Genomic DNA, 22165 nt, shown 5'->3' with positions numbered 1-22165 from the left:
AGGCAGGGATCATATCCCGCATATCCCTCCTAAACCACCCAGCGCCTTGCAGGGCAGACTCGGTACACGGGAGACATGGGCTCTTCAATCCAAGGGAAAAGAAACTGACCAGGCAGAGATCAAGAGTAAATAAAGTGCAAGAAGAGTACAGCAGGAAGAGGAGAGGAAGGAGGGAGAAAAAGAATTCAAGGGAAAGGAAGCAAGGTCAAATATTTGCTGAGTGCCTTAGTGCCCATCATCGGACCTAAGCATCTCTAAGGGTCTCTGAGTAGGAGTACTCAACGCGCTGGGCACGGAAATCGGCCTAATCTTTCCAGACCAGGAACCAAGGCTCAGCAAACAAAGAGCTCAGCGCGTCTGGGTGGCCGACTTGCACCCACAATCGCGCATGCATGGCAGGGATTTAATGGGGTGCCTGGTTCTGGTACTTCCTTGCCAGGGTCAGGGTGGTAAAAACGCAGGCTGCTCTCTCCCCACTGATCCCTTAGGGAGCCAGGGCACAAAGCGGGCACCCCTCTGAGTATCCGCGAAGACCTGTTACTCAGCAATTTTAAGTTTGCAAGGCACACCTCTCCTCCTTCCTCACTTTGAACTCAGCTCCCCTATTCCCTGCCAGACTGCGGGGGCACATCTTCCTTTTCTTTCGAGCCAAGCCAGAGGATTGCGTTATGAGGGATCTCTTCCTCTTCGCTCCGCGGGGGCCAAGGACCAGCCGCCCGCGGAACCAGCGGCCGCCGCGGCGGCGCTTCGGTGGGAGGTGGCTCCAAGGTGACGCGCGGCCGCCTCCGCCCCCTGTAGGCGGGGCTGGCGAGCGGGGGCCGAGGAAGTCGGACGGCCCCGGAGGTGCCCCGCCCCCGCCGCGTCCCGGCTGCTCCTGCGCGTGCGAGCTGCCGCGGCGGCGGGTCCCGGCAGGTGAGGGGCGCGCGCCGGCCGGTCGGCAGCCCCGCGACGCAGCCTCGGACAGGTGAGGGGGGCGCCGGGCTCAGCTGGCAGCGCGCGCGGAAGGGGCGCGGGGGTCGCCGCCTGCTCTCTTCCGGGGCCGGGCGTGTGCCTGCCACCGAGGTGAGGCGTTGGGGAGCCTGAGGGTTCGGGATAGGAATTCAGTGGAGCTCCTTCCCGGGAGCTGCGGGTTCCGGAATCCAAAAGGGGTGCCAAGGTCGGGAGGCCGAAATCCGAGGCGGGTAGTCCTGGAGAGCGCACGAAGGGCGGGCGGCTTGCCCCAGGAATTCTTGGCTTTTTAAAGGGCACACCTTTGGTCCCCTCGGGGCGCAGTGGAGTTAGTCACCGCCACCGGCCAGACTCTTTCTGCAGAGGTGAGCCCCTCATTTGTGTGGGATTTGATGCGCTCCCTTCGTGGAGACCTGGAGGTTCCAAAACAGAAACAAAGGACATTATTGACAGAAGGGTTATTCCATCAAGAATATATAATGATTATAAACATATATGTATCTTTCTACAGAGCCTCAAAATATATAAAGGAATATTGAGTCTTCCAATTCATGAATATAAAATATCTCTCCATTTGATTAGATACTGATTTCTTTCATCAGAGCTTTGTAGTTTTCCACATGTAGATCCTGTTTAGATTCATATAAGTATTCCATTTTTTGATGCTACTTTCAATAATATTTTTTTTAATTTTAAATTCCAATTGTTCATTACTGGCATACAGGAAAGCAGTTGACTTTAGTATATTAGCCTTGTTACATGTGCCATACTTGCTTACTATTGCCAAGAGTTATTTTGTAGATTCCTTGGGATTTTCTACATGAACTATTAGGTCATCTATGAATAAAGATTGTATTTCTTCCTTTTCAATCTACACACCTTTTTTTTTTTTTTTTTGGTCTTATTGCACTACTTGAGACCACTACTACAATGTATAATAGGAATGGTGAGAAAAGACCATCCTTGCATTGATTCCAAACTCAGGGGGAAAGCATCCATTTTTTCACCATTTAATATAATGTTAGCTGCAGGGTTTTCATAGACAATCTTCATCAGGTTGATAAAGTTTCCCTCTACTTCTAGTTTGCTTAGAGTTATTATCAAAAATGGTTGTTGGATTTTGTCAAATACTCTTTCTACATCCGTTGACATGATCATATGATTTCTCTCCGTTAGGCTGTTGATATGATGGATTACATTGATTGTTTTTTTATTGTGAAATCAGCCTTTCATAACTGCAATAAACCCTACTTGTTTGTGGTGTATAAATATTTTTACCCATTGTTGGATTTGATTTGCTAATGATTAGTTTAGAATTTTGCATCCGTGCTCATGAGAGTTATCAGTCTGTATTTTGCCTTTCTTGTAATATCTATCTGGTTTTATTATTAAAGTTCTTCCTTTTTTTCTTTCTCCCTCTCTCCCTTCTTTGCATCCTTCCCTAGGGGCTCCTTCCCAGAGAAGTCTGCATCTGGCTGCTAGCTCAAAAGTACTGCATTGTTATACTGAAGCTCTGTCAGTGTGATAGCAAGGTATGGGTGAGGGAAAGCATTTTATAATCTTATGGGTTATTTTCAGCCTGTTAGTGGACCTGTTTATCTGGGCTATGGATGTTCACAAGTGTTTCTTCAGAGGTATAATTCCCCCTTCCCCTTCCACATGGCTTTGGCAAAACAGAAAGGCAAGTGGGAGTTGAAATGGGAAAAATTATTTTCTCCATCTGAGATAAGGCAAGATGGATATAGTTTTTCTGCCCCTTGGAAGGCAGTGCTATGTTATAGAGCCCTCTTGGAGAATATGTCACAGTAAAGAATCTTCCCCTTCCCCTTCCAAAGTCACAAAAGGGACTTTGTGACTGTGAGAATCTGATGGAGTTCCTAGAGGTAAACTTGAGGGTTTCTCCAAGACTGAAGCAGCCAGGAGTTTTCCCTCTCACACCAGTCCACACTCAGCTTCCAGCAATTCATCAAAATTACCATGATGTGTTCCTACCAGTTTATGACTCCAGCAGGTCGGCTCCAGGTATGTATACCTCAGCTGTGACCCCCTGCATTGGCTTTTCTCCCCAGTTTTGGAATGGCAGCTTGTCCTTTGATCTCTGTTCTCTGAGGAGCCCAAGAAAAGTCATTGATTTTGGGTTTGTTCAGTTTTTTCTGTTGTAAAGATGAGAGTGATATCTTCTAATCTCTTTACATGTCAGAACTGAAACCAGAATTTACGTTTTTATTTTCATTCAGTTCAAAAGACTTTCTAAAATCCTTTAATTTTTCTTTGTTCTGTGGTTATAAAGAAGTGTGCCATTTCATTTCCACATATTTGGGGTTCTTTCAGTTTTTTTTCCTGTAAGCTAATTAAATTCTATTGTGATCAAAAAACATACTTTGCACATCTTGAACCATTTCAAATATATTGAGACTTATTTTATGGCACAGAGTATGGTATATCTTGGTAGATGCTGCATATGCAGTTGCAAACAATGTAAATTCGGCTGTTTTTTGGTTGCAATATTTTATAAATTAGGTCAATTAGATCAGAATGGTTGATAATATTATTCAAGTCTTCTGTAGCCTTACTGATTTTCTGCCTACTTGTCCAGTCAATTAGAGAGAGACTAATTATGGAATTGTCTTTTTCTCCTTGCAGTTCTATCAGTTTTTGCTTTATGTATTTTAAAGCTTCATTAGTAAGTGCATAAGTATTTTGGGTTGTTATACCTTCTTGATGAATTGGCTTCCTTATTATTACAAAAAAACTTTTATTTCTGGTAATATTTTTGCTTTGAAATTTAGTTTGTCTTATATTAATATAACCACTTCAGCATTATCTTTAAAAAAAAAGATTTTATTTATTTGAGAGACAGCGAGAGAGGGAGCACAAGCAGGGGGGAGGGGCAGAGGGAGAGGGAGAAGCAGACTCCCTGCTGAGCAGGGAACCTGACACAGGGCTCAATCCCAGGACATTGGGATCATGACCTGAACTGAAGGCAGACACCTAACTGACTGAGCCACCCAGGTGCCCCAACAGCATTATCTTGATTAAGCTTAGCATGAAATGTCTTTTTCCAACATTTTAACCTATTTGTGTCTTTATACTACTATACATACTTTAAAGTAAGTTTCTTTTTTTTTTTTTTTTTTTTTTTTTTTTTTTTTTTTTTTTTTAAAGATTTTATTTATTTATTTGACACAGAGAGAGAGAGAGGAATCACAAGCAGGCAGAGTGGCAGGGAGCGGCAGAGGGAGAAGCAAGCTTCCCGCGGAGCAGGGAGCCCGATGTGGGACTCGATCCCAGGACTCTGGGATCGTGACCTGAGCCGAAGGCAGACGCTTAACGACTGAGCCACCCAGGCGCCCCTAAAGTAAGTTTCTGATAAGAAGCATATTTGGGTCTTGCTTTATTTATCCAATCTGACAATTTCTGATCTGTAATTGAGGTATTTACACATTTCACCTGCAATATAATTATTAATATGGTGGGCAGAAATCTACCACCTTGCTATTTGTTTTTTAATTGTCTTGGCTATGATTCATTTCCTTTTTCCTCTTTTCCTGCTTTCTTTTGGATTAAATGAATATTTTTTATGATCCATTTTCTCTCCTTTTTTGGCTTTATTAGCTATAACCCTTTGTTTTGTTATTTTAGTGGTTGCTTTATGATTTAGAGTATATCTATAGTATTTTTAATAAGTTTATTTTTTAAAATAATCTCTACCCCCAACATGGGGCTCACACTTATGACCTAGATATCAAGAGTTGCATGCTCTACAGATGAGCCACCCAAGGACCCCTATCATACACATTTTTATTTAATCACAGTCTCATGTCAAGTGACGTTATATGCATTCATGTGTAGTATAAGAAACTAACAACAATATACTTCCATTTCCCCACTCTTAGCCTTTTTGGTTTGTTTATATGCATTGTAAATCTACAGATGTTATCAACTTCCCTACTACATTGTTTAAGCAGTCTACTACCTTATAGAAAATGAAATATTTTTTAAAATCCTATGTATTTACACTTATATCTTAGTCGATTTAGGCTGATAGAACCAACTACCATAGACTGGGTGACTTACAAACAATAGAAATGTATTTCTCAGTCTGGAGGCTGGAAGTCTGAGATGAGGGTGCCAGCATGGTTGGGTTTTGGTAAGAACATTCTTCTGGGTTGCAGATAGCTGAATTCTCCTTTATCTTCACATGGCAGAAAAAGAGCAAGCTATTTCCTGGCCTATTCTTATAGGGCACTAATCCCATTGATAAGGGTTTCATCCTCATGACTTAATCACCACCCAAAGGTCCCACCTCCAAATATCATCACATTGGGATTTGATATCAATAAATGAATTTTAGGGGGTACATATTCAATCCATATCATTCAGACAACATTTCTGATTTTTTATTTTTATAGATTGATATTTCTTTGATATTTTTTCCCCTCTGCCTGAAGAATGTCCTTTAACATTCCCTATAGTGCAGGTATTCTTGTGGGGAAATTTTTCAGATTTTGTATTTCTGGAAAAATCTTTTTTTACATTTGATGCCTCCATTATATTTCTACTGGATAGTGCTGTGTTCGATATATGTCCCATATCTTTTTTTTCCCCTTGTTTTTCGCCTTTTTTTTTTCTTTTGGTCTGTCAATCTTGATATTTTTTACTGATCTGTTTTTCCATCTATTAATCGTCTGTTCTGCTTTGTCTAATCTTCTATTAAACCAGTAAGTTAAATTTTACTGTCAGATATAACATTTTTGTCAGTTTTAGAAATTTACTTTAGATTCCTATTCTCTGATGAAATTTTCCATCTTTTCTTCATTTTAAAGAGCATTTTAATCATAAGTTATTTAAAATCAATTATCTGGGCGTGCCTGGGTGGCTCAGTCAGTTAAGCGTCTGACCCTTGATCGGCTCAGGTCATGATCTCAAGGTTGTGAGATTCAGCCCCACGTTGGGCTCTGTGTTCAGCATGGAGTCTGCTTAAGATTTCCATCCTCTCCCTCTGCCCCTCCCCCTCTGCTCACATACTCTCGACATCTCTAAAAAAAAAAAAAAAAATCAATGATCTGGAACTCCTTGGTTGTGTTTCTATGTTCTTTATAAAAAATATGATTTTGTATGTCTTTTGGTCATTTAGTCCTGTTTTAATTGTCCTAGTAATTTTTAATGGATACATGACACTGTAGATGACACAATACAGAGGCTCTTGATGATGTCATTTTCCTCCACAGCAAGAGAGAGATTTTCTTCCAGGGACCATATAGGGACAGTGGATCACCATAATCTAGTTGCTGTTTAATTTTAGAGTTTTGGGGTTGGTGTATTTCAGTTTTGAGATTATTCCTAAGCCATGGTTAATCTTCTAGAGTGTGGTTTTTCTTCCAAGTCTTTGCTTTTATTCCTAGTTCATGGTCCTTTGGGAATCTCAACTGAAAGTCTAGGCTATATTCTAAAGCTCCTCCAACTTGTTAGGAATTGAAATCCAACCATAGTCTCCCTAGCAACAAGCAGCTGCTAAAATTTCTGCTGTACTATTTGGCTTCCCAGATGTTGTAGTTAGCTGGACTTTTGGACTCTTGCCCTGACACATTTAGCATAGGAATTAACCAAGGATTTCGATGGGAATTAGAGATTTGGGGGACTTCTCTGTATTTCCCTATTCTCTGGGATTTTGTCCCTCAAATCCCAACCAATGTGGCAGTGTGGCATTCTGCCAACTGTATCTTTGCTCCAATAAGTGAACCACTTTCTGCTTGGCCTCTATTTCCTGTACAGAAAATAGGAAAATGTCTTCATGGGAAAAGCCAGGATAAATGTGGAGTCTTCTGTGTGCTTCTCTCTTCTAAAGGATCACAGTCATCCAAGTCTCATCTCTGTTAGGTATTCTTCAGTGAGTTCCAAGAGTCATCTCATACGTAGTTGTCAGTGGGAGGTTTAGTTTTATTCAGTCTAATCCACCTGTCCCAGAACCAGAAATCTGCAATGCTCATTATGTTTTACCTGGTAATTTGAAGTGTCTTATATTGGAAACTGTTTCTCTGAAATTCTAGTTTGCCATATTGCCTCCAAAAGACTTACATCTGTAATAAACCATGGTACCTTAAGAGATCCATTTATAAAAATTAATGTGCAATCCATCTTTTCCTCTTAAATTTCTAAACTATATTTAACCTCCACTGCCAGGTACTTGATCTATTTAGTTGAATTCGAGTCACACATGTTTTCATTTAATAGCCTATAATTTTTAGGAAATCCGAACAAGGACAAAAGAGTGTCATGTGGCACAGTGAAACCTGAGATTAGAGTCAAACTGGACTGATGATGTGGCCATTTGCACTTTTTTAGCTAAAATTTCCTCATTTGTGGGGTGCTTGTTTGGCTTAGTTGGTAGAACGTATGACTCTTGATCTCAGGGTCCTGAGTTCAAGTCCCACATTGAGGATAGAGCTTACTGAAAAAAATAAAATAAGGGGCACCTGGGTGGCCTCAGTCCATTAATCATCCGACTCTTGGTTTCAGCCCAGGCACGATCTCATGGTCCTGAGATCGAGCCCCATATTGGGCTCTGTGCTCAGCATGGAGTGTGCTTGTCTTTCTCCCTCTGCTCCTCCCCCCACTCATGCTCTCTCTCTCTTTCTCTGTCCCTCTCTCTTAAATAAATAAACAAATAAAGAAAGAAATAAAATCTTTTAAAAATAATAACAAATAAAATTTCCTCATTTGTAAAACTTTTCTTTACCTTTCCTTAATTATAGTTTCCTCATTTGTAAAATGAAAATAACAATCTCTTTATGTGTTCTTGTCATGGACAGGCACTAAGATGTTTACAATAGCGTTGTCCATGGGGGCACAAATGTTTAAAACAGAGTAAAGGCAAATTTTTCATTTAAAAATTGTAAAACCCTTTCAGTAGGGTTCTGGCTGAATAAATTATGGTGTATCCACACCATGAACTAGTGTGCAGTCATTAAAAACAGTAGCGAGGCCACTTGACTTCAGAGACTTATTCTGAGATATTAAATGAGAAAAGAAAGATGCAGACACGTGAATATAATTTTTAACTATGTAATTGTGTGTACACATATCTACACATATCTATATATTCCATTGAAAAAAACCACTGAAATGCATATATTATGTTAACATGGGCTTCTGGATAAGGGAAGGTGGGAAGGGGAATAGGGTTGATACAGAAGAAAGAGAAAAAGACAAGAAAAGGAAAAATGGGCAAATAAAATTTATTTCAAGAAATGCATGTATGCCATGATCACTTTTATATATTTTTTTAAAATTTTATTTCTGTTTGTTTATAGGAATAAGTTAATTTTTAAGTGCTGACTTTTCAACTTTAAAGTGTAAATTTAGTATCATGAATGTAAGTTCTTTAATAAAACACTTAAGTCATGAAAGGCAGTTAGAGTTGAAGGGGTAGATCCTTAGCTTGAAGATCTTCCAAGTGCAAATGATCACATTTACTAACAAAACAATCTTGATTCCTGTGCCAAGATCTCCTGCTAGGCCTAGTAGACATCCTAGCTTGACAGAATCTGGCTTTTATTTCTGGTATTTGTAATACTCATTTTAATGCTAAGGTCCTCCATATGCATTTTCATAATACAAAGGCTGATAATTCATGCCATGTATCTCTTTATGAAATAAATTGAATGAATAATTGAAATTTATTCCTTGGTTCCAAGTAAAAGGTTAGCAAAAAAAAATAAACTTTCCGAGAGTGAATGTTCAGTGTGTGCACGTAAGTATAAATTTAGTTGAATCACTAAATTGCACTTCCATGGAATTGTACTAACATGCCCTTACTTGCCTAGCTCTTCCTAGTTCTTTTCCCACCCTCACAATGTTTTGCAAGTTTCAAATCGTCATTCAGATGAATAATAGTCACAAAAGAACATATCTGCCACTGAACTTTTGGAATTTCTAGACTGCCTAGTCAGTCGGAGGTTTTGTGTAAAAGACCAGGTGTGAGCGGGGAATGATGTTCATGCCCTAGAGGTCAGGCTATCAGCCCTACCCTGCCAGCCTTGAGGGAAGATATCACACAACTTACACACCTAACCCATACTACATTTATTTGTGCTATTTATAAATGTCAGTAGGGACCTAAGTCCATGCTGGAATTTGCTAAATGGCATTTGACCTCTTGATCCAAAGTGAATGGCTAAAGATTTGGTATTATGTGCCAAAAGGCTAAAGATGTATGACGGAATAATATGTGAGCTATTAAGGGAACTGATTAATCACAATTGTTAATAATTACCAAACACTTATTATGCATGAGTTGCTCTTGGTGAAAAGCCTTGTGTATAAGAATGGACTTAATCCTCAAAGCCCTCCTAGGAAGTAGGAAGCATTATCCTTCTTATTTTACAGGTGGGGAAACCGAGGCACTGGGAAATTAGGTAAATTCCCACTGATAGAATGCAGAACTAAGATTGAACAGAGTTATTTGAGATCCACATGACATCCTCTCAACCACTATCTTATATCTGTTTAAACCAGGAGTGCCCAGAATGTGTGCTCTTCTCTTCTGTGCAGAAATTAGGCCCCTGTTTTCTTGTGCAGTGACCAGCACATGGAGAGTCTCGGCTTCTGTGGTAACAGGTCAAGAATTCAAGGATGAGACACAGATTTGAAGGTCCACGTTATGGTAGAACTGGGTTGTCATTACCTGGCTTTCATTCCTTCTTTATGTAAAGAGAGTTTGGGGTCGGGGGTGGGCACGTGGTGAAGGGGGACAAAGGATAGGATGGAAGAGGGATGTAGGGAGAGTAAGCTGTACACCGAAATTTGCTCTCAGCGCCTGGCAGCTCAGGGGCAAGAGAGAAATAAAGAAGATCCTCTGGGAACTTACATGTGTTAACAGTGAGACAGACAGACACACTGCGTCCCAGATGGAGTAGGAAAACAGAAGTCTCTGAGACACTCGGAGGACCCCTGGGAATGTGGACAGCAACTGAAGTGGCAGGTGGGGCATAACATACAGACAGGAACATGGATCCTAGAAGGCCCACCCTCAACACCTGATAGATCTCATTCAGATCTCTTGGCTCAGAATGTATTCCAAGAATATCTTCCCATGAAACTTCCAGAGTGGCAGCAAGGAGCCAGCCTGCTTGTGGGACATGCTGGCAACAAGAACAAAGTGTTTCTCTTTTCCCTGCCCTGCCACTGTGACTCCAATCAAGAGTCAGCCAGAGAACAGAGGAAAAGCTTCCGATGAAATTTTGAGCCCGACTGTGATTGATTTGATAATCCTGAATTAACCCCAAATTGCTACCTGTAATAGAGAATATTTGGAAGGTGACCAAAGAAGCTGTCTGACTCACCAAAGCGACTCCAAGTAACCCTATTCACAGTATCCCTCCTACAGCGTTAATATCTCCAGCCTCTCCCCCACTTTCCTACAGTAAGGCTCCTTAAGTAGAGCTCCTATGTTCTTTTAACTCTTTGAAACAAATTCGTGAGCTCAGATAATTTCAGCTATATTTACTACCGAATTAGGAAAGAATTCAGTAAGGTCCCTTTCCAGCGCTACATTCTTGGAGTCTGAGAGATTTTTTAAAAGCGCATGCATGCGTGTTTGTATGTGTATGTGGGAGTTGGGGGGGGTAATCATAAAATCTATTGCTTTGACAACTTTCCTCTGACTATATGAATTATATGAAATATTTTTCAGCCTCAAAGCTAGGAAAAAAATATTATCTAGAAACCGATAAACTTTCTCCTAATAGTCAATAGTTTACGTGAAATATTTGACATTAAATAATCAGAGGTCCTCAATCAACAAAAATGGGGGGGAATGTTCTAGAACTGCTGGACACTATCTCTCTTAGAGAATGTCTGTAACATATAATTACATTCTCCAAGGTGCTGATAGTGTTTTGATTTGGATAGTTGATGGTTTAGGAAGGAGTCCACCAAACAATGCCACAGACTATAAACCACAGCTCCTAAAAACATCAGTTGTACTAAGGAGAACTAATAAACTGTTTTGCTCAATGATCCATCCCGTTTTATGCCAACTCGTTGATCTTTGTAATCAAATACCATTCAGGTTAGTCTGGCCTCAGCTGGAAGCTTAGGAGTAAATTAATATGTCATGGACTGAGTTCTTAACAGTGATGGACTTACTAATACAGACTTCGGCTAATATCTATTTTCCAAACAGTTTAGAGAGTGATGATGAAATATATAGCAGCTTCCCCCAAAGGGAGGTGTTCTGATAATTCTGGAAACAATGTTAAGAACAACATGGAAGGGGATGAAGATGAAACTATTGGGGATTGGTGGGAAAAATATATACCCCCTATCAATTTAAAGGTTGATGCTTATAGGATGCAGAAGGGTCTGTTATAGATACTGTGTAGGGAGATTTTTAAAAATAGAGTAGACCAGAAACATGTATGCAAGTGAAAAGCACTATATCTACGAAACTGCGGGGAGTGGGGAGAAGGTCCTTATGGACATAGTCCATTTCAAACCTTTTCCACTATGGACATCGGGTTCAAGAAGGTCAAGCATATAATAGTTCGTCTCTTTCTGTTTCCCTTAAAACAAAAAGTCAAGCAGGATCTCAAATCATCTACAATGTCATCTATGTGGTTTATTGGTGTTATTGGAACAACATAAACTGGAACATTGCACGTAGGAGGGATATATTATCAACAACATATCCATAACACCTAGGACTGCCTAAAACCATGAATGCATATTTCCCATTGTCTTAATTTCCTCTTGTCTTGAAACTTCCTTGTTAGAAGTTCACTGAGACTGAGTGCATGCTTTTTCTGAGGCAAGCGGTTATTAAAATGTGCAAAGTAAAAAGATAAGCACTAATCACTCCAACTAAGAACAAGATGGGGAGCATCCTGAGAACAATTAGAAATGAGTTTGAAAAAGGAAAATATATCATGGTAGATGCCATTTTCCCCCAGATAACACCTATTTATTTAATTATTTATTTTTAAATATTTTATTTATTTATTTGTCAAAGAGAGAGAGAGCAGCAGCAGGGAGAGTGGCAGGCAGAGGAAGAAGTAGGGAGAGAGAGAAGCAGGCTCTCCACTGAACAAGGAGCCTGATAGGGGACTAGATCCCAGGGTCCTGGGATCACCACCGAGCTGGTGGCTTAACTGATTGAGCCACCCAGGTTCTCCAAATTACACCTCTTGATTCAATCCAGTGCTTGGTAGAATGACGGACAATTTTGAACAACTGCACTGAAGCCTCTTTAAAAAAAAACCCTGTGTCATGTAGCTTGTCTTTAATGTGGAACAGGGCAAAATCGCTTCCTAGTCTAATTCCCCAATTACAATTGAGTGTAAACCCCCAAATCTGACAAAGATCACCATTTTGCAGTATCATAGGTTTTGTTAACAGATGAGAAAAATGTCTTTCTCTGGAAAGGGAGGAGTGGTATATTCTCATTTCGTAACATATATTTCCTCATAGAATTTAAGGACTATACTCAGCTTATATATTAAATTCAGTTGGTAAAAATTCATTGATAGTCCATTACTATTGGTGAACTGCAGTGTAGGGACTTGAGGAAATCCTCCCAAACCCCTGCTTGCTGGATACTTCTCTCCCCTCCCTCTTTTCAACTTCATCAAAAGTGATTCATTATAAGCAGACATATTTCTCTTCCAGCTAATCCCAAATGGTTGGAATAAAGAGCTTGACACCAATTTTAAGCTTTTCTTTTTTTCCTCCCCTAGTCATTTATTGTGGAAGAAAAATAGCCCTAAAAAAATGGATTTTTTACTGCGTCCTCGATAAATCCTACATGCATTTCTCTTATTCTCTGTCCACTGCAAACATGCCTCTATCAAGATTAATACTAAATTCAGCCCAAGGCTGAGCACTAGATTTGAGCAATGACAAATTCCTCACATTTCCCCACAGATCTTTTACTTTTTCTGCTAAGTTGTGAATTTCAGGCTTGCCCTCAAAATAGACACAGTGGAAAAGCATTCCTATCACTGACTGTAAGTCATTATTTTTGAACCCTGACACATTGATACATCTCAGCTTTTTGATGTGTTATTTGATCTTTCATCCAGCTAATTTTTGAACTTTCTACAAATTTAGATCATTCATAGTTGAAGTCCAATCTTGTGTCTTGAGAGGAGAATAGAGAAGGATATAAGTTTTTTAGGTCAGTTGTCCCCAGATTTTGCATTTTTATCAGTAAAATATATTTTTTAAAAATTAGAAGATGAAAATGAGACGCAAACTAAAATGTGTCAAGTACAGACGTGCACTCACATAAAAAGAAAAAATCTCTACCAGCTACTGTTTCTTCAATTTCAGGATAAAAATCTCAGGACGAAAAACAGTTTTTTAAAATGAATAGTTTGCTTTATGTGAATTTTCTTACTTTGTTGGAGATTTATCATGTATATACGACTGTCTGCAGCTTTGCTTTTGGGACAATGGCATCAGGCAAAAAAAAAAAAAAAGAAACTTCTGTCCACACAGTTCTAAAACGGGGATCAGCTGACCCGGCCTGTGATCCCAGCAATTTTTTTGATAAATAAATAACAATTCTATGGGATTGTCATTTGAGTCAGGAGAATCATTTTCCTTTCAGAAGCTCATGAGTTCATTTGTATTGAAAGATCATCATAGAGATCAAATGAGACTGTGAGGCATGTAACTGATTAAAGGGACAGACTTACTAATAAGTATATACCGCTTGACTACGAGCCAGAAATTGGAGATGAAAACGGTTTTCAACTAAATTCTGATCATTGCCATCCAGGGTGCATAGAATTATTCTGGACATTTTAATTTATACATATTTTACTAAGTTAATCATGAACCCAAAACACTGAATCACAGAGAAGCCCATTATAAGAAACATTCTGCCTCATTCCAGGTACAAAAATCCCATTCATCTTTTGGGATTCACACTTTGCTTTTGAAAAGATAATTTTCCTCATTCTTGGAATCCTCACTGTGACCTTGATTTTTTTTAAGATTTTATTTATTTGAAAGGGAGAGCATGAGCAGGGGTGAGGAGCAGAGGTAGAGGGAGAGGGAGAAGCAGACTCCTCACTTAGTAGGGAGCCCTGATGTGGGGCTCAATCCCAGGACCCTGAGATCATGACCTGAGCTGAGAGCAGATGCTTAACCGACTTAGCCACCCAAGCACCGCATGACCTTGATTTAGAAGGCTATTTTTAGGTGCCGAAGATTTCTTGGAGACTCTCTGTACTATTCTGTACTTGGACTATTTGAATGAGGCCAAAGGCTGCCCTAAGAAAGTAACCATAACGTGTTGATCACATTTTATTCAAATTAAATGAATTCTGTAAACAGGTGCTAAACATGAGTCAGTGTGGGGGACACCTTCCCTTGTTTTTCATTCTATCTGTTCTGTTTGGAGAGAACAGCTTCCCTTGTTCTATGCCCTTTTATTTGAGAAATTGTCTCAAATTCTTCTCCACTCAGGGATTTGAGTTTTCTTTTTGGGTTGCATTACCTGTGTCTCCGTCATGCCTCAGCATAAAGCCATGTGTGGTCCACTGAGTGGTCAGGCTAGCCCTGGGACACTCTCCCTGATTGTGCTAGTCTAGAAAGACTACAACCCCTCAGGTGCATAACTGGGCATCTACGAAGTCAGAATTTAATCTCTGAGTTTTTTAGAACTAATTTTAATTAATTAGTTAGAATGCATGGGCCTCGTTGGACCTTCTAAACAATGACCAGATATTGTCCATGTTAATTTATGGTGGGGATGGAGAGGGATACCTCGAGTGACTCCAGATACTGGAAGGTTATGCAAGGTCATTAAGTGGTGGAAATGCCATGTAATACCATTGGAGAATGGCGGGGTCAGGGCGTATGTATGCCCGTTCCATTTCTAAATGGAATGTTTTAAATATTCCAACTGCTAATTTTTGATCCTGGTTAATTGTGATCTACCCCCCATACACACAGAGAGTCCCTAAATCCCCCCTTTTCCCATTGCACTTAACATTTTGTAATACACTCTATGGTGTCTCTATTTTAGCTGTTTCTTTCTTGAGTCTCCCCTCACCCCTTAGCCATATAATTAAACTACATGAGGGAAGGGATTTTTGCTTGTTTTATTCACTTCTGAATCCCCATCGCCTATGTAAGTGCCAGACATGCAGCATGCATTCAAATATTTACGAATGGAGAGCTTAATTCTCTCACCCATCACTATACAGATAATCAGCTTTTAATGTGAGATTTCGTGTTTGTGTTTTCAGCTTGCAGGGCACTTAGGATCTCATTGGAAAATGTTCAGGTGAGGATCAAGACAGATATGGCCCATATCTGGAAGAGGATTTCCATGTAGCAATGCTGTGATGCACACAATCATTGTGTTCTTCCCAACTGAGATCTGTTCTCTTCACTGCATGTCAGGCAGACCATATGAACACCAATTAGAGTTTGCAATAGAAAGGAACACTTTTGTCATTCCTGAGCTCAGGCAACTTCAGTATTCCATGTAAGTATTCTATATTGCTGTATAACATATTTGAAATTAAGATATTTGGCATTCTAGATGTAACCCACGACGACCATAGTGGCCAATTCCCCAAAATGCTTGAGACTCACAAGGGTGTCCTATTGACAAAAGACGGAAAACAGATGGAAAAACAGACTTGCAGAAACGGTAAAGTATTTCTCACCAATAGACTCAGTAAGCAGCCTTTGCTGGCTCAGGCACCAGCATCTAGAATATAATGATAAGTCGGCTCCACACACAGCAGGTCCCACAAACTATGGGTCTTTGGATTCACCTGTACACATATATGTTAATTTGGCCAAAAAAATGTTGGCCTCATTACACTGACGTCAACATGTCAAAAATCTACTGAATTCAAGTCAAAATCTGGGTTACTGGCAGCTCTTGGACAATTAGGAGGCCTGGCAATATTGGGCAGGCATTCCCACAATTACATTAGTGATAAATCTTGTGCCATTCATCCTGGCCGCGCCACTACTGAATCTTTTTTTTTTTTTTTTTCCATTTTGTTCTCGCAACGATATCGCCTGCTGCCTGGTCTATATTTTTAGAGTGTGATGTTGACTCTATTCTTAATTTCTGCTGAAGTTCCAATTACATGCTTATTAAATTACTTCGGTAGAGCGTGCAACTCTTGATCTCAGGGTTGTGAGTTCGAGCCCCACGCTGGGTGTAGAGATCACTTCAAAATAAAATCTTTAAAAAAAAAAATGAACACATACTTAAGGAGCGCCTGGGTGGCTCAGACGGTTAAGCATCTGCCTTCGGCTCAGGTCATGATCCCAGGGTCCTGGGATCGAGCCCCCCGCGTGGGTCGCCCTGCTCAGTGGGGAGCCTGCTTCTCCTTCTCCCTCTGCCCCGCCCCCCTGTTTGTGCGCGTGCTCTCTCTCTCTCAAATAAATAAATCTTTTTTTAAAAAAAAAAACAGTAAATCAGGATGTGGTAAGGACAGAATGGTTGAACAAACTATTAATTTACAGCAGCAGGATCCAGGAACCAATTCTATGGACCGGACGGTAGGGTCCCAAAGCTATGTACCTCCTTCACTGAGAAGTGGCCACCATACCTTTGTGGGAAGGAGGGTATCTCAGCTTGGAATCTGTCGCTCTCCTTCTTTCACTGTTTTGGTCTGACGATTCCTAACTTGGGACATATTCCACGTCCTGTGCCGCCGTCTTTGGAGTGCTCCTGCACTTAATCGGGACCGTTGACACTAAACTGTGGCAGAAAGAGAGGGGTCTCTACAAATGCAACAGAAGTTGTATATATTGGTACAGAGATCGCTGCACTCCATTTCCACAGCTCTCGCTGTCTGCGCTGAACTGCCCCTCCTGCAGGAGCTTGTCTTCTAGAGTAAAACTTGCAGGATGTGTGATGCAGGTACTTGTCACTCTGGAAAAGCATCTCTTTGCTTTGTGTTCTCCTGGATCTCTTTCTGTGCCACTCTATGCTGCACCAAGTCATGGAAAAAGCAGTTTCCGGGCTGATGGCAACCCCCCCCCCCCAAAAATACAAAAATGAAAGATTTTGGTAATTTTTATCTCACAAGTAAATTTTTGTCTCCTTCATCCATATCCCAGAAGACTTTTTTTGTTTTGTTTTTTTGTTTTTTGTTTTTGTTTCAGATCCCATAAGATTTGGCTGTTCACTCGTATCGGTCTGCTGTGTGTAGGCTGCGCTTACTGATCCTAAAGAACATAGTGCCATGAGCCCGTTTTTCTATGATCCATGTGGATGTATGAACACGGGCATCCCCAATGCGGTGGTGTGACCCACACATGCCTCGTCTTTCAGAGCCCTTCTGAACTCACAAGGGAAATAGATGATTGCTGGGTGGGATGGAACCAGTATGAGCAAAAGGAGAAACAAGCAGTTTATTTATTTATTTTTTTAAAGATTTTATTTATTTGACAGAGAGAGACACAGCGAGAGAGGGAACACAAGGAGGGGGAGAGGGAGAGGGAGAAGCAGGCTTCCCGCTGAGCAGGGAGCCCGATGCGGATCTCGATCCCAGGACCCTGGGATCATGACCTGAGCCGAAGGCAGACGCTTAACGACTGAGTCACCCAGGCACCCCAAAACAAGCAGTTTAAAGTTTGGTATTGAGATCTAGAAAACCCAGACTAAAGGTAAGCCAAGGTTTGTCATCACAGGAAGGGGAGGACTACACAGGCAGGAAACAGAACTCAAATGAATTTCAAAGGAGAGAAAGTCACCACTTAACCCAGGCAGATTTTTGGCCCAGAGCCTTGCTGTGTAAATGGAATTCTATTTCCCAGGGACCTCTGAAGCCAGGACTGCTGAGAACATTCACTTGCTTTTGCAATTGGAACATTAGAAGTTTACATCAAGATGGCAGGGACTCTTGTAACTTTCTGTAAATTCCTAAGACCCAGTGTATTCATAGGACAGCTAGAGCATATATGAAAACCCACTGAGCCTTTCCTTTTTCCTTCAGCTTAATACTTGTGAGCCCAAACAATCCAGATTTCATAAACATATTCAAAATTACTATTTCCTTTAGAACATATTCAGGACATAGGCTGAGGTGTTAGGAAATACAGAAATGAGTAAGCTGTCACTCGACATGTAAAAGATGTATCTTTAGTGTAAAGCTTTGATTGTTGGTTTGGGAGGAATGGGAAGATATGATAGAAATAAAATGGAATTGGACTCTGAGTAGTCAAAGTCACTAACACTTTGGGGGCCAAGGGAGGGGGGTAAGAACACGGTACAGTCCTTACAAATAATTTAATATTTGCCCTGGCCATTGGGGCATAACCCATTGCTTTTTAAAAGGACCACAGGGTTCCTTATCTCTCTGTCCTTGTACTTTGGTGGATCCCCATAAACAAATGTGTATTTATCTTGCAAGCCTCAGCACAAACTCAACCCCAAGCCCCTCCTGCCTTCTGACTGCTCACTCCTGGGTTGAGCACACGTTTTCCCCGGTGCTTATACTCCTTCCCTGTTTGTCTCCCACCACATGTGCAAGGACAATGGCTATGTCCACTCTCCCTTGGCTGACAGGGTTTAGTACCTGAAACACATGTTCAGTAGTGGTCTGTCCCATTAACGCATGACCCGGTGGCCTTCAATCAGAGAGGACTGGCTTCAGTCTAGGCCTCAGCACTTACAAGTGTGTGACAGCAAATTTTCTCCAATTTATTAAACCTCTGTTTCCTCTCACACAGAAAGAGAACACAGGATCCTTTGTGAGGACAAAATGGAAGGACTTGTGCAAAGCACTCAGCCCAATTCATCAAAGTAGAGAGAAAATACAACAAACTTTCATGATCTATCAACTAGCTTGGTTGAATTTAGATTATTTTCAAGATCTGTTTTAAAAATCTGTGGTTCCCAAACTGTGTGCCACAGGGAACTCGTAGGAATGCCATCGTATGTTTTTAGTTTTCAAGGGACACATGGGGACATTGGACACCTCACAACCATTACTATCAAAATTTTTGGACTCTAAATACTTAATAAAGGGAACCTTTAGACGTTTCTTTCAGCTTGGGTCACATCACAAAAGAATGGAGATAATAAAGTTGCTATGAACCAGAAAATTGGGAATCTCTGCTTTAGAAATTTTTTTTAAAATAAAACATTACAATTGTAGTATAGCCTCTGTGGATTTGTACCTCTCTCTTCCCCTTTAAAGTAACTACAGATCTGAAATTTGAAAACTGACACTTTTTTTTAAAAAGATTGTATTTATCCATTTGAGAGAGAGAGAGAGTGCGAGCATACACAAGCGGGGGGAGCGGCAGAGGGAGAGAGAGAAGCAGACTCGCCGCTGAGCAGGGAGCCCAACACAGGGCTCCATTGATCCCAGGATCCTGAGATCATTATTTGGACTGAAGGCAGAAGCTTAACTGACTGAGCCACCCAGGTGCCTCTGATAACTGACACTTTTATTAATATTTTTATGTTTTCATTGCACATTTTCTTCCATGTGCATAAATCATATTATTTTTGTATGTTTGGCGCTTGACATAAATAGCGTCAGGTACATTATCTTTCCTGAACTTGCTTTTTTTCTACCATGCACTGATACACACTCTCTTAATTGGTATTACTTTATAATAAATATGAATATCTGGTAGGGTGAGTCTCTCTACCTTGTTCTAATTCAGAATTATGTGGGGTTTTTTTGTTTGTTTGTTTTCAGGGGTTTTTTTTGCCTTATGCTTCCCATATACATTGTAGAATGAGCATTTTGAGTTCTACCAAAAACCGATTGGGTTTTGATTAGAATTGCATGAAATTTATATACTAATTTGAAAATAATTGGCATCTTTATGAAAGCATGTCTTCCAATCCAAGAGCTTGCTTAATTTCTTTACTCTGCATCATTCAATAAAACCTGTTTTCCCTCCATAGAAGCTAGCTCATCATTTTTTAGAGCTGTTTCTACCTTTTCCTATTGCACTGGACTCGTCTTTGCCTTGTTCCTGACTTGAAAAATAATGGCTCTACATTTCACTATTAAACATGAAGTAGTTTGTAGTGTTGAATTAGATAATATTTATAAGTTAAGGTTTAGCTTTCTATGCTTTGTGTGTGCCTATGTGTCTATGCAAATCTTAGATGGATACTGGATTTTAATAAATTCTTGTTTTATGTCCATTTGGGTACTTTAGAAAGTTCTTATCCTTTAAATTAGTTTGTGTGATGAATTGCATTTATAGTTTTTTCTCCTCTTAAATCATCCAGGAAGTCTCATGATAAATCAACCTTGATCATAATGGTTTTAAAAATAATCAAGTGGTAACTTCTGTTTGCTAGTATTTCTTCAGGATTTTTGAGTTTACTTTCATGAGAGAGATTGCATAATACACTTTGTGCTGTTCTTTTTCAGTCTGGTGTCAAAGTCATTATTAACTTCAGAAAGGGAGTTAAGGAGGCTCACTTCATTTCTTCTACTTTCTGAAATATTATGTATAAATGCGGATAATGTATTTCTTCATTTTTGCAAAAATTAGCTCCTAAAACATCTGACCCGGAGTCAATTCAGGAAATAGACTGTCATTTACTGATTTTAAAAAAATATTGTAATGGTTAAACGTCAGTTCTGGTTTCTGGTTCTTCTTGAAATACAATTTTTGTTAAGTTACTTGTGCAATTAGAAAATTAGATAAATATAATCAGAACTAAATAATTTCTAGAAAATGATCCATATATCTCCGTTTTTAATTAGTTGGTGTGAATTCATTCATGATTTTCTCTTACCATTATCTACACTGTATCTCTAATCGTGACCCTTTTAGTTCCTAATATTTATTAATGCCTTTTCTTTCTTTTCTTGCTCAACCACATCAGAATTTTCCATTTTATTAATTAAAGCAAAGGAAGCATTTTCCTTTTTTTTGAGTGATTTTCTTTGTGTTCTATTTTATTAACTTGTGCTTATGTATTTTTTCTCCCTTCTGACCTCTTCGGGTACCGTATCCTTATTAAGAATTTTCTTGGAGGTGGACACTTAGCTCATTTAACCTTCTTTCCCAATATAAAGATTTAAGGCTCTAGCTTTAGGGACATTCCCACAACTTTTCCCAGGATCCTGAGATCATGACCCGAGCCAAAACCAAGAGTCAGAGGGTTAACCAACTGAACCACCCAGGAGGCCCCCGCCCCGCCCACAAATTTTGATATGAGGTATTCTTACTATTGTCCAATTCTCAAGAATTGCTTAATTTCCATGATGGATTCTTTGGCCCATGAGTTATTTAGATGTGTTTCATATTCCCATGTGAATGGGTTCTTCTGCTTATTATGCTCCCATTCTCTAACTTAATTGTTATCAGACTTCTGGGTCTGTACAATATTAAAGCTAAATTAACTGCTACAATGTGCTTTCTGGCCTAATACATGTGCTTCAAAGAAATGCTGCCTCTTCACATCTTATGTTATTTTTTCTCAAATGGTTTGTGCATTCTCTTCTTATTGGTTTTAAGATCTCCTTATACAGTTTAGATATTAATACTCTGTGCTATCTGGGTTGCAAACATATTTTTCAAAATTTATATTTTTCTATTGACTTTACTGAAGTCATCTTTTACCATGCTATTTATAGAGTGAAATTTGCTTATCTTTTTTTTAATGCTTTATAGGATTCCACATTGCCTGAGGACCCCACCACTTTAAATGCATATAGACTCCTATCTGTTCTTGTAGGATTTTTATACATTTCTTTCAGAGAAAGATCCGGGGCTGAGGAATAAATTCATGTAATTTTATTTATTAAATGACCTTTTATGAAAAATGCAAACATAAATACAAAATTTGATACAAAAGTGTGTATTTGTCCAAAGTGTGAAAAGAAATCACAACAGAAAAAAAAATTAATATATTGACAATATCTCAACTATCCCCCTAATCCAGAAAGATGGCATAATATTTTTTATGAAATGACCGCTTAATACATGTCTGTAGTAGTGTTTTTATTTTCCTACATTTTTTGGCTTCATATTCTTTGATCACTTCACTATATAATTGCAATTGTATATTTTCCATAGAGAAAATAACAAGAAAAGTTAGCCTTTCCTTTAGTAGACTTGATCAAAAATTGTTTTGTTCTTGATAATTGGGATGTATCACACATATGAATTCAGACACCAACACATTCATTATAAAACCTTTCAAATAGGAAATCTGAAAAACAACACTTCACTCAATTCCCAAAAAGAAAAA

The 22165-nt window shown here is 39.6% G+C and overlaps 1 long non-coding RNA gene across 3 annotated transcripts; it reads left to right on the top strand.

Moving 5' to 3' along the window:
* Nucleotides 1–776: 776 nt before the first annotated feature.
* Nucleotides 777–20793, top strand: LOC118554111 (uncharacterized). Of its 3 annotated transcripts, XR_013450289.1 has the most exons (4): nucleotides 777–964; nucleotides 2394–2480; nucleotides 15207–15448; nucleotides 18664–20793. It is a non-coding gene; the product is annotated as an uncharacterized LOC118554111 (long non-coding RNA). The 3 variants fall into 3 exon arrangements; XR_013450288.1 differs by lacking the exon at nucleotides 18664–20793 and having other exon boundaries at nucleotides 15207–15990; XR_013450290.1 differs by lacking the exon at nucleotides 18664–20793 and having other exon boundaries at nucleotides 777–1062; nucleotides 15207–15990.
* The last annotated feature ends 1372 nt before the right edge of the window (nucleotides 20794–22165 follow it).

The sequence above is a fragment of the Halichoerus grypus genome, chromosome 8, assembly GCF_964656455.1.
Source record: "Halichoerus grypus chromosome 8, mHalGry1.hap1.1, whole genome shotgun sequence".
NCBI lineage: Eukaryota > Metazoa > Chordata > Mammalia > Carnivora > Phocidae > Halichoerus > Halichoerus grypus.
Note: the sequence above shows the minus strand (reverse complement) of the source record. Positions and strands in the feature narration are given on the sequence as shown.